This window comes from Rutidosis leptorrhynchoides, chromosome 9 (assembly GCF_046630445.1).
Source record: "Rutidosis leptorrhynchoides isolate AG116_Rl617_1_P2 chromosome 9, CSIRO_AGI_Rlap_v1, whole genome shotgun sequence".
NCBI classification, from domain to species: Eukaryota; Viridiplantae; Streptophyta; class Magnoliopsida; order Asterales; family Asteraceae; genus Rutidosis; species Rutidosis leptorrhynchoides.
Genome location: NC_092341.1, coordinates 213,425,298 through 213,436,946, shown reverse-complemented (window position 1 = coordinate 213,436,946; position 11,649 = coordinate 213,425,298). Strand labels below are relative to the sequence as shown.

The following is an 11,649-nucleotide window of genomic DNA, read 5'->3' as shown; positions in this document are numbered from 1 at the left end:
TAAGTCAACGTCTGAGATCTCCCCGAGATTATTCCGAGATGCCGAGATCTCCCTAAAAAAGTCCAAATGAGATCTCCCCGAGATCCGAGATCTCCAACCTTGCATGCAGCAGTAGTAAGTAGTAACAAGTAAACGGGCAAGTTGTAGATTAGTCCTATTAGTGAATCCTACTCGGTCTGGTCTAGACTCACTAATGCAACCTAATTCCCTACAACCAATGCTTTGATACCAAATGTGACGCCCCGTACAAAACCATCGTGTACAATTCGTCAACAACAGGATCTTTACACGGTCAATTACTACATGTTGTTTGAAAATCAGTTTTGCATTCATAAAAAGATAGTGTTTACAAAAGATAACGTGACACAAAGGTCGTTACAAAGTCATTATTTGAAAATAACATAAATTACGAATACAAGATAAAAGTTCCATGATTGAGACATCTCTAAGTAATGCAGCAGAAATCTAACACAGCAGGTCCATAATAGCAAGTCTATAACACCAAGACAGCAAGTCTAACAGCGGAAGCAACATCGTCTAAGCACCTGAGAAATACACGCTTAAAAGGATACACGAATGTTGGTGAGCTATAGTTTGTAATCAGTAAAGTAATGTAGACCACGAGTTACCGTATCCAAAACAGTATGAAAAGTATATGCTTATCCGTGAGCACCCGGTAACTAACTTAACGTAATAGTAATACCCCCTAAAAGTACACTTGGCGAGTGCGTATGTCCTCGAAGTATCAAACACCCATTAAATGCTAGCGCGACTAGCCCGAGTGGGGATGTCAAACCCTATGGATCCATATCTAATATTCGCGTTCACCGGTTCAAAACCAATGATTAAACGTTACCGTGCTAAAGGGAATCTTTATGCCGTTATATAACCCACACATATGTAAAGTTTAAGTACTCGTGCCAAGTAAGTAAAATATAAAAAGCGCATGTATTCTCAGTCCCAAAAATAGTATAAGTAAAGAGGGAAGCTATAACTCACAGTGAATAAGTAGTAAAAGTCGATACGAAACGTATGCAGGTAGTAAGTCGGTCAGAAAGGTCGTCAACCTAAGTCAAAGGTCACTAGGTCAGTATGTTGTCCCAAAAGGTTTAAAAGTGAATAAATTAAGTTTAAGTGTCATCATCGACATCATCATTATCATCATCATTCATCAATACTAAGGTAAGTTTAACAAGAATAGAGATCGAAACAAAATGCTGAATTAGGACAGCTGTTACGACCTCTATACAAATCGAAAAGACGTGTATTCAGTGGCTATAGCTCCGTATGTGAGTCCTCTAACTGCTGACCAATTTTCAGAACCTAACTCGTCTTCATTTGACCGTGGCGACGGTTTAAGTGCGAGTAGGTCAGAAATTTCAGTACAACATTACAAGGGCGTAGTGACTTTCGGAAGGCCACAAATCCTAAACCGTATATCGGATTAAGTCGAGGCCTAAACGAAAAGTCATCTACTCAAAACGAACTATCTGAAAATTAGTTTTCCAGAAGCCCAGGAGTCTGATCAAAGCCCGAAAAACAGCAAACAAGTGCTTCGGTGAGGTTCTTGGTGCTTGATGCTCATCACGGTTCTCATCCTTGATGCTTGTAAGCTTCTAGTGTACAACTCTTTGATGTTTTAGCATCACTTTGACCAAGGTTCAACCATCAACACACAACTAAGAGTAAAATCTATCATTCTACAAGTTTTGAACATCAAGATTGCCTCTTTATTGCATAAATCCAATAAAGCTTCAACCTTTGTCCATTTTACACAAGTTCATGCATCTATATCATGTGTGATGATGAAGACTTGATCTTTATCATCACAACAAACACAAAAAGGTTCCAAGTAAGTGAGATCTAAAATAATAACTTAGATCTCAAGTATTAAGAAAACCCTAAGCTAGAAAGCTTGGATCTTTACAAGATTAATGAAACCATAAGCTAGAAAGCTAAGATCTTTAACAAAATAATGAAAGTAATGAGACCATAAGCTAAAAAGCTAAGATCTTTAACATAATAATGAAACTCTAAGCTAAAAAGCTTGGATCTTTAGTGTTCTTGAAGATCTTGAAGCATAAAGCTTGAATATTTAAGATACATGAAGATTACAAACACAAGTTTGAATCTTTATAACAAAATAACAAGATTAAAGCTAAAAAGATTTAGATCTAAAAAATAAGTGAAGATTCAAAGCTAGAAAGCTTGAATCTTCCATGTTTTTGAAGGATTCAAACCCATGTTTGAATCTACAAGATGTAATCAAGATCAAAAGCTAAAAAGTTTGATCCCTTTGATGATGATGATGATGATGATGATGTCGTGGGTGATGAAGGGAGGAGAAGAAGAAATAAATCAAAAACTTACACTTTTTAGAGTGAGAAAGACTAGAGAGAAAATTAGAGAGTAAGTGTGTGTAAATTGCAAATGTGATCAAGTGTGAAATGAGTGAAATAAGGCTTGTATTTATAGGTGGTGAGGTGAGGGTGGGGTGGTTATGACCGTGGGTTAGTGGGGGGGACAAGGGGGACAACTTTTTACTTTTTGCTTAATGGTTGTTCCCTCTAATAAATGGGCATTTGTCTTTCATTAATATGGGTCACTAACTTATTTAAATTGGGCTAATTAAATAGTCCACTAGCTAGTGTAGGGTGGGCTAAAGTCCAACAAGGTAGAAAGTCCAACAAGACTAACTAGTGTGCTCTAGTAAATTACTAAGCATAATTAAGCATCCAAAAATCCAAGTAATTGTTATTATAAAATAACAATTAGTATTTCGTAGTCGTAATATTCCGGTTACGACAAAAAGTTAAACGTGTGCACAGTACGAAGCTCGTTCTAAACGTCAAGTGACACTAACGGTCATAAAGGCTTCCAGGGTTTAAGTTAAGTAACATACGTACTTAAAGGAACATTTTAATATATAAACGAAAGTAATCTACATGTAGAAAGTTCCCAGAGTATAGTTTAGCTCAGTACGTACAAATACGTAGTTTCGTGAAAGCACAAAGCACAAAAGCAAGTCGAAAATGTCAGTTAGTTACATTTTGGGTTCCAGGTGTCAGCAACGCTGGAAGTCAAATAGTAAGATGATTCGATCAAGTTTTTAGCAGATAAATCTCCAAAAATTACACCTGCTTCTTCTGCACTTCATGTTAATCGACACGTTGCCTTATTAGCCACCTATAGCTCTGAATCACCTTTTTAATGGATTCATTTGCCTTTCAGTAATCATTCTTCTCCATATCGATCTAATATGAAAATCTCTCGGATGCTTAATTATAATTCAACTTTTGTATCGCGCATTTAATTCAAGTCTTCTGTGACTAATTTTTTTTGAGTAAAGGGTTAATCTTCTGTGACTAATTGATTCAAGGGTTTCACACTCAAAGGCCCTTGCAACGTTATGGTAAATAATTCTCTCATTGTAATTATAGTGTTTTGGTGCATATTAAGGTCTTGAAGGCAGCGCTTAGTGCTTATGAAGACGGTTTTTAAGGTAGAGATAAATAGCTTATACAGATTATAATTTTAAGTGATTAGTGTTTATTTTTTGTGCTCACCAACTGTTTGATGTTTTGCCTGCGAGAGTTATGTGAATTGTTATCTTTAGATGACTTGCTAAGCTCTCCTTTTGAAGTAATATTCTACTTTAGCTACCTAATAAGTTTACCACTAAAGCAAGTTTGGCTTTAGTTTGACATCATTATGGTCTGAGTCACCTTAGTGTAATTATGATCACGACTCATATCATTAAGTTAGAATATATCGTTGTTATTTGTTTTATCACTATACAATTCTTACTGTCAGTAAATGGAGTAATCATTAACTATAAAGATCAAAGAGCTGTATGCCTGTATGGTTTCATTCTCGGAGTCGAAGAAGTTACTCTTTTATATGCATTTCCGGGTTAGAACTTAGCACTTTTTAATCAACGATGATTAACGTATTGAAGTAATATCGGATGTGTATCCCTTAAAAAGAATCTAATTAAACTAATAATTCTTCATTTTGATGGTGTACTCAAGAACAAGAGTTAATTTTGATGTATTTTTCAGTGTAGGTTGTAAGCTCAAGAACATGAGTTCTTTTTATTACAAGCAGAGCTTCTTAAAAGTCAGAAGAAAAAGGTGAGATTTTAGTTTCGTTTTCATATTGTTTACGAGTAAAAGATCACTTGTTGGAGTGGTAGTTTATCGCACAACCTTAAACCGATGTTACAATGTAAGTTTTTAAATCCTCCTAAATTTTATGTGATTTATTTTCTTTCTATTTTTGACTCAACAATTTATGAATCATCAGTATATGTAATATGTCCTTCATTATCTGTTATATTAAAATCGATTATAATCCGCGAATAAACTTAATGAGTTAATCATGGTTTGTTTCAAATTGGTGAAATATCAAGGTTTTAATAGGAAATTCACAATGGCACAAAAGATCATCAATGTCTATAATATAAAGAGACTTCTGATGGAGCATTCTAAGAGGATAACAGGTGCCGATTTAACTATTAAATCTGGATTCAGTTTCTTTTGCATTATGTATCTATATATTTGTTCATTCTTCTGCTTTGTCATAAGTTTTGCATTAGTAACTTCTGATGTAGAAACACTTTGCAGGTAATTATAATTGGATATGCGCTTATATTGACACTACTACATAAAAGGTCAATTAAACGTGTTAAATAAGTTAGTTAGACGTATTTTTGAACACGTCTAGATGAAGAAGGTCTAATTATCAAAACATATGTAGTCCGGTTGTTAAACCAGTCTTGTTTGTATTAAGTAGACCGGTTATAACATAATTCGCGCGTTCATATACTTTTTAATTACACCTGTAATTGATAATTTTTAACTAGACATGTGTTGAAAATATTTATTAATTACTCCCTCCGTCCCAATTTAATAGTCCCCAGACAAAAGGGCACACAGTTTTAGGAAATTCCACTAACTTCATTTCTTCAGCAATAAAATATCTTCTCTCTCCAGATCCACCAATCAAATATCTCCTTTCCTTTCTATTTATGGAAGTGGACTATTAATTTGGGACATCCCAAAATGGAAAAACAGGACTATCTAATTGGGACGGAGGGAGTATTAATTAGACCATTAAATGGTTCTTGATATTCTTGATTTATTACTCGTATTAATTTATTTGGCTTCTCATGCTCAATTCAAAATCTGCATAATCTAATTTGCACCTTCAAGATCATAACCATAAATCACACAATGATTTTCATATATAAATTAATAGATACTCCAATGTACAGTGTTATTATTAGAACCAAACTATACATATTATTAAGTGATTAAAAAACATTCAGCTCAAAAGATAATTCAATTATAATGAACCGCTACGATAATACTAGTATGAAGAACTCGAATACTCGATGAATGCTTTTGGCCGGTTGTCCACAACCCGCGTTCAGTTTCCGTCAAGTTTGATCCTCACACTGTAGATAATCTATTCGTCTTCTTTTGATGTTCTTCGCTAAACTGCAATGCGCTCTCTTTTTGTAACGACCCGTCAAAATCGCTATTGACGCGGCACGTTAATCATTGATTCCACAGTGAGGTTTTGACCTCTATATGATACGTTTTGATAAAATATTGCATTCATTAAAATAAGTGACTTTCTAAACATAGAAAGTTATAAACATGTGGGCGAGTGCTTAGGTATAAGCAAAACCCCGAAATACATAAGTCTTTAATTTACAGGTTGACATCACAGTCCAATTATTTATTACACAACGCAGTTTTATTTTGAATGAAATAAACTTTGTACAAAGCATGAGAGACTCCATGCAGGCAACAAGCACATCACAGCGGAAGCATTCTAAGGACCTGAAAATAAAACATGCTAAAAAGTCAACACGAATATTGGTGAGTTATAGGTTTAATTGCTCGAGTCATAAACATATATAAAGATAGACCACAAGATTTCATCAAAAGTTTATCAATAGATTCTACGTAACAGAGCACCCTGGTAACTAAACTTAACGCTATAGTAATAATTACCCCATTCGTTTTAATACACGCAAACCAACGTGTCTTAAACTCAAATAACATACGTCCGTTAAAAGGCTAGTGCTCTAGCTCGGACGGGGATGTCAAGCCCTATGGATCCATATACAATTATTCGCGCCCACCAGTCCATATCCTATGTACTGGCAGCTACTAGTTACCAAAGCTAAGGGATTTTCGGTTTAACTCAGTGTAGAATTTAGTATGTACTTGTGTCTTATCGCGTTTAAAATAAATTGCATATATTCTCAGCCCAAAAATATTTAAAGTATTTAAAAAGGGAGACTATAAACTCACAGTTCAATATTGAGACTCAATATTGTAGGCAAATTGCGTAGACGTAATAATGGTAGACGACTGTATGGTTGGCCTTGGATTCAAGAATAATACCCCGAACAATACCCAATATTTCCTTAGCTTAAAGTGGTTTAAAACCCGAATTAAAACACCCTCGAATATACCTTATTATTATTAAACTTAAATTTAAAATTATAATTATAATTTAAATATAAATTTTTATTACTGAAGAAAAAATATGTGATAATTCGTCGAGCAAAACAGGCGTATTTATATTACTTTTCCGTTTACTGTAGCTCATGCGATCGCATGAGTTTTCAGTGTTTTTTGCCATGCGATCGCATGGCCGCCTTTTCTGTTTTTGTTTGCTAGTTCGTCGACATCAAATAGTGTGTACTGTAGCAAATAGTGTTTTAATGTAGCAAATAGTGTTACTGTAGCAAATAGTGTACTGTAGCAAATAGTGTTTTACCTGTAGCAAATAGTGTTTACTGTAGCAAATAGTCTTACTGTAGCAATAGTGTTTCACTGTAGCAAACCACTGTAGCAAGTCGTTTTCACTGTAGCACTGTAGCAAAATACGGTTTCACTGTAGGAAATAGTGTTTTACTGTAGCAAATAGGGTTTTACTGTAGGAAAGTCGTTTTTACTTGTACATATATATATATACATACATATAATTGTTCATGAATCGTCGAGAGTAATCAAAGGTAATTGTATATATGAAACAGTTATAAAATTTTGAGACTCAATCTAACAGGCTTTGTTTAGCGTGTTAAAATAATAAATCGTATAGAGAATTGGTTTAAATAAGTCAAAAATTTTCGGGTCATCACACTTTTTCCGTTGTTTGTGCTCATTCATATAATTGTTTTGCTTCCAAAAACGAGTAGAATTAGCAAAATCACAATGAAACAAATACACTAATATGCTCCAAGTTTGCGCGTGATAAAATAACATTCATATTGGAACTGAGCTTTGTAACTGTGTAAGACACTCGAAACTTAACCAATATACTTTAATTCTTTCACGTAATCAAAGTCTACAAGACATAGAATAAGTTATAAATTATACCTTCAAATGATCATACTCAAATATATATAACCGTAACTTGCAAACGAACGTCACCAAAACTTGATATATCATGTAGTTCCTTTCGTTGATCTATTACTACTGACGTCTACATCTTTTTGCATTCTTATTGTTGTTATTCAATTATATTCTTGGTTTACTTTTTATTTACTTCTCATCTATATTTATCTGTATCTTCTATATCTCTTTTATAAGACGCTAAGGTATGGTTACATATGTTGTGAAGGTCACCGAAAATTTTGCAAGTTATTACGGAGTATCACTGTATCAGCTAGAGTTGTAATCCCTTGAATCCATAAATTTGCTTGAAATCCAACGGATCAATCAGAGTGCGACATGTGACGCGACAATCACATGTGATTGAAAAAAAAATTCAAAAAAAATTTTTGAACTTTTTATTGAAATTTTTTTTTTTCGAAAATTTTTTTTTTTCGAAAAATTTATTTTTCGAAATTTTTTTTTTTTTAAAATTTAGCATGTCAAATTCAATCACATGTGATTGTCAAACCCATTCACATGTGATTGTAAAACCCAATCACATGTGATTCTGCATGTTAAATTCAAAAACATGTAATTGAAAAAAAAATTCAATTTTTTTTTGAAAAAAAAAAATTTCAACAGGAAACAGACTTTAATTCGGTGATTTGATTAAGTTTGTTAGCGTTTCGTGATCATATCTTCCAAATTTCATATTTTAATTAGGTGATTTGATCAAGTTTTGATCAAAACCTTGGTGTTTAAAAGTTTTAGCACAAATTTACTGAAATTCGTCATTTTACTAAATATAAATTGTTTCAATCATATGTGATTGGATTTGACATGCAAAATCATATGTGATTGGATTTTACAATCACATGTGATCGGCATGCAGAATCACATGTGATTTACTGCATGTCAAATTCAAGCACATGTGATTGGGAAAAAAAAATTTAAAATTTTTTTTTTTTTGAAAAATTATTTTTTTTAATTTTTTTTCAATCACATGTGATTATCGCGCCACGTGTCGCACTCTGATTGGTCCCTTGAATCTCAACTTAAAAGTTGGTTTTATTTGAATATTTCTCATCAGTTTGTTGGTAACCCCTCACCACGTTCCAATTCAAATGTTCCTATACGCTTTGTACCCTTATATTTTACTACCTTTGTCACATTATAACCGACACATACATTTAGACCGGTCATTAAGATGTTTCCACCAAATTTTATGTAGACGTGTTAAAATTTGTTATATATATAGACGTGTTGAGATTTGCTATTTAGACGTGTTAATACATATTTTTTAACGAAAAAATAATATGCTAAGTAGACGTGTTAGGATATGTTATGTAGACGTGTTTACACAAAAATTTTTGGCGGAAGAAATTATTAAGGCCTGTTTAGAATAAACTGGTCTAGATATGGGGGTCTAGATGTGATTAAATGTAGTAGTGTGAGTGTTTCGATTTGTGTTTAATAGGCTATCTACTTGAAACTCCTATTTGTTAGGTTTTGGGGTTTGCAACTTTTATCTCAGAAATAACATCAACAGAGAGGTAAGAACATAAAAATCAAGAGAGAATATAATATCACCAAGTGTTAAATTCAATCACTTTCTGAATGTTGCAACCAAAATACACTTATGTTAGAGCATTAAAAATGCCCACTTCCACCTGAAGCTGAAGATTATCTATAAAACGGGGAGAATTGTTAATGGATGATGGGGTTAAAGAATTGTACGCGGAGTACATATCAACACGTGCTGCTATGGTTCTTCCCTCATGTGTTAGTGGTGTCTGTTCCTATATATCAAGTATCCCTAGATCGGGTAGTAAACAACTAAGAGCAACACACGTTCAGTTAAATAATTTTTAACTTATATAGTAGATTGCTATTTTTTTATAAGATGAAATTTATTTACTTTTGTTTCAAATTTGATTTGGCTTTCAGCAATTTTAGCCAGACCTTGTTCATGTTGTCGAAGGTATAGTCACTGGATCGAAGCAAGTTGAGATAGGCGAGGTTTTACTTCTTGGGCCGTGCATATGCACGGCCATAGACCTACTAGTATGTAGTATAAAACAAAATCGAGGCTATCTTTCGTGTTCCAAGTCCCGGTTTACCGTTTAGATTGAATTACATCTTTTTTGCGATTATTATGGTCGGTTTTTGTTTCTAGTCTTGGTTTCGCTTTTTCGTGTTATGTTGTGAGATTGGTTTGTTAGTTTATTCTTAGGTTAGCTCAGTAGTTCGATTTGTATGCTCTAGGAGGTTTCATCTTTTAGATGAATCTCCTTTTGTTATAAAAGCTTTTCGCCAAAAAAGAAAAATATCCAAACTTTACAATTTTTTAATGAAAACGCAAATAGAAACGAAATCTTTTCGTACACAAGCATAAGCATCTTATGAGAACATTCGCCCAACGAATTTGAGAATATTATCTGTTATTATCCAAGTATAACACATTTTATTTTCGAGGGCAAAATAAACATATTTATCCAAATATAATAGGTTGTTCAATAAGTGTGAATTAGACCGTTAATTTGTTTACATCGACAGTCCTTATCTATTTGAAATTACATGAATCATCCCTCATTTTAAATTAAATACACAATGTTAATCATTTGGGTCAGTTAATGAGATTATGACTATTTGATTAATTTAACTTTTTTATCGTCTTTTTACTCAATTCACAAATACATTTAATACATCACTCACAACATTTTACAACTTTTTCCACAACTTTAATCATAACAACTTTCTTTCTCACAACATTGTCACATAGTGCAATTACATTAACACTCCTCAATCATCAACTTTTTATCACCTGAAAAATAGCCTAACAAAGGAGACATCACCTTTAAGTTTTATTGCAATTAGCTCCGTTATAAAAAATACAATTTCTTTGTCAAACTATGCGGTATTACGATTCAAATTATTTTTACCTCCAGTTTTGTTCAAATCCACTATTGATTGTATAGTTGGATGTTTATTAGGTTCTCGTTGTTCAAGGATGATTCGTCATATTTCGCCTTCAATTGCATAACGGCGTATTTATTTTCCTTTTTATATATGCTCAAGATGTACGTTGATGCTGTTGAGAAAAGCGACACCGAATTATAGCAAACCGCTAGTAATAATTGAAATAACGACAATAATAGGACACCGAAATTTAACGTGGAAAACCCCAAAAGGGTAAAAACCACGGGCAAGGAAAGAAATGTTTCACTAATAAGAATAATAGAAATTACACTTCTCTCTAATTACAAGGATAAGCACTAATCTTTATATCTCTTGTAATTAGGAGACTAACACTCACTAACTCTTTAATTAATCTTTTAGTACAAGAATGGAGAATGAATTATGGGATGATCAAATGAGCTTGTATCCATATCTATTTATACTAGTAGATATGGGGTTGGTGAAATATGAACAAAGAAAATACGTTGTAGGCTCATGACTTCCATTCACATACTAACCATTTGATATTTCAACATCCACCTACTGCATCCACTTGTTTATTCCAACAACTTTATTGGCCTACCATATTTGACAATCTCCCACTTGAAGATTTGATTGAAGCTCAATAATCTTCACACGATAATCCTTCCTTGCCAATAATGTTTCTTACGTCTCTGCTAGGCCGCATGAGGAACGACACCAAATAAACTTGTCACGATTGATTGACTTTGTTAGAAAATCAGCCACATTATTATCAGTATGAATTTTCTGCACATCCACGGTTCCTTCTTCCACTTTCTCACGAACGAAGTGATACTGAACTCGTATATGCTTTATCTTTGAATGAAATGCCGGATTTCTTGCAAGATGCAAGGCACTCTGGTTGTCACAAAATAGAGTGATATTCTCTTGTTTGTGCCCGAGTTCCTCCAACAACATCTTCAATCATACCGCTTCTTTAGTAGCTTGATTGCTGCAACATATTCTGCCTATGTTGTTGACGTGGCCACAACTGACTGCAGTTTTGAAACTCAGCTTACTGTTCCACCACAAAGTGTAAAAACATATACGGAGGTGGATTTACTTTTATCGATATCACCTGCATAATCTGAATCAACATAACCTTTGAAAATAAATTTCAGTTCCCCATAACATAATGCAACATCTAAGGTTCCCTTGATATATTTAAGGATCCTCTTTACCGCATTCCAATGCTCTTTACCAGGATTCGCCATGTACCGACTAACTACTCCCACTTCATGTGCAATGTCTGGTCTTGTACATATCATTGCGA

At 33.6% G+C, this 11,649-nt stretch overlaps 1 long non-coding RNA gene across 1 annotated transcript; it reads left to right on the top strand.

Annotated features, from left to right (window-relative positions):
• The first annotated feature begins 3,204 nt into the window (after window positions 1-3,204).
• LOC139869392 (uncharacterized) lies at window positions 3,205-4,503 on the top strand. The gene is made up of 3 exons (XR_011766051.1): window positions 3,205-3,502; window positions 4,062-4,227; window positions 4,412-4,503. It is a non-coding gene; the product is annotated as an uncharacterized lncRNA (long non-coding RNA).
• The last annotated feature ends 7,146 nt before the right edge of the window (window positions 4,504-11,649 follow it).